Raw genomic sequence first — 2,097 nt, 5'->3', positions numbered from 1 at the left:
AATGTTTGATCTCAATATCTGTTCCAAAATCCTGCTGCATATCGACGTTAATGATATGGGCCTGTAATTTTGTGGATTACTCCTACTACCTTTCTTGAACAGTGGTGTGACCTGTGCAACTTTTCAGTCTTTGGGTACGGACCTTTCGTCGAGAGAACGGATGTATATGATTGTTAAGTATGAAGCTAATGCATCAGCATACTCCGAAAGGAACCTAATTGGTATACAATCTGGACCAGAAGACTTGCTTTTATTAAGTAATTTAAATTGCTTCACGACTCCGAGGATATTTGCTTCTACGTTACCCATGTTGGCAGCTGTTCTCGATTCGAATTCTTGAATATTTATTTCGTCTTCTTTTGTGAAGGCATTTTGGTAGGCTGTGTTTAGTAACTCTGCTTTGACAGCACTGTCTTCTATAGTATCCCCATTGCTATCGCTCAGAGAAGACATTGATTGCTTCTTGCCGCTAACCTACTTCGGATACGACCAGAATCTCTTTGTACTTTCTGCCATGTTTCGAGACACAGTTTCGTAGTGGAAACTGTTATAAGCATCTCACATTGAAGTCCGCGCTAAATTTCGAGTTTCTGTAAAAGATCGCCAGTCTTCGGGATTTTGCGTCTGTTTAAAGTTGGCATGTTTGTTTCGTTGTTTCTGCAACTGTGTTCTAACCCGTTTTGTGTACCGAGGTGGATCAGCTCCGTCGTTTGTTAATTTATTTGGTATAGATCTCTCAATTGCTGCCGATACTATTTCTTTGAATTCAAGCCACATCTTTCTACTCTTATATTATTAATTTGGAGTGAGTGGAGATTGTCTCACAGGAAGGCGTGAAGAGAATTTTTATCTGCTTTTTTTAATAGGTATATTTTTCACTTATTTTTGGAGGATCTGGGGATTGTAGTACTCATTCTCGCTATGACAACCCTGTGTTCACCAATCCCTGTATCGGTTTTGATGCTCGTTATTAACTCAGGATTATTCGTTGCTAAGAGGTCAAGTGTGTTTTCACAACCGTTTACTATTTGCGAGGGCTCATGAACTAACTGCACGAAGTAATTTTCAGAGAACGCGTTTGGCACAATTTCGGATGATATTTCATGCGTACCTACGGAGTTAAACATGTATTTTCGCCAACATGTCGAGGGTAAATTAAAGTCACCACCAACTATTATCGTATGAGTCGGGTACGTTTTTGAAATGAAACTCAAGTTTTCTTTGAACCTTTCAGCAACTGTTTCATCTGAATTGGGAGGTCGATAAAAGGATCCTATTATTATTTTATTCCGGTTGCCAACAATGACCTCTGCCCATATTAAATCACAGGAAGTATCTACTTCAATTTCGCGACAAGTTAAACTACTTCTAACACCAACAAACACGCCGCCGCCAACCGTGTTTAGCCTATTCTTTCGGAACACCGTTAGGATCTTCGCAAAAATTTCGGCTGAGCTTATATCCGACTTTAGCCAGCTTTCAGTGCCTATAACGATTTGAGCATCAGTGCTTTCTATTAGCGCTTGGAGCTCTGGTACTTTCCCAACACAGCTACGACGATTTTGGATGGAGAGTCGTCGACAAATGTAGAGGTAACTTCGGACGTTCCCCAGAGAAGTGTGATGCGTTTCATGCTATTCTTGTCATAGGTTAACCCTTCCGAGGGCAAAATTATTGAGCTGTTTTTTTTAATGAATGGAGAGCACATAGTAGTTAACAGATAGGTATATTTATCATACACAATATCAAATTTGCTCCAACTGTGAAAGTGAGGTCACACAACGAGGTGGGAAGTATTCTTCCTACTTCCCTTCCTTGGAGTTAAATGACAAAAAAAACTTGTTCAATATATAGGGTGTTACAAAAAGGTACGGCCAAACCTTCAGGAAACATTACTCACAAACAAAGAAAGAAAATTTGTTATGTGGACATGTGTCCGGAAACGCTTACTTTCCATGTTAGAGCTCATTTTATTACTTCTCTTCAAATCACATTAATAATGGAATGGAAACACACAGCAACAGAACGTACCAGCGTGACTTCAAACACTTTGTTACAGGAAATGTTCAAAATGTACTCCGTTAGCGAGGATACATG

This window comes from Schistocerca gregaria, chromosome 7 (genome assembly GCF_023897955.1).
Source record: "Schistocerca gregaria isolate iqSchGreg1 chromosome 7, iqSchGreg1.2, whole genome shotgun sequence".
Lineage (NCBI taxonomy): Eukaryota > Metazoa > Arthropoda > Insecta > Orthoptera > Acrididae > Schistocerca > Schistocerca gregaria.
This window is presented reverse-complemented; position numbering follows the sequence as displayed.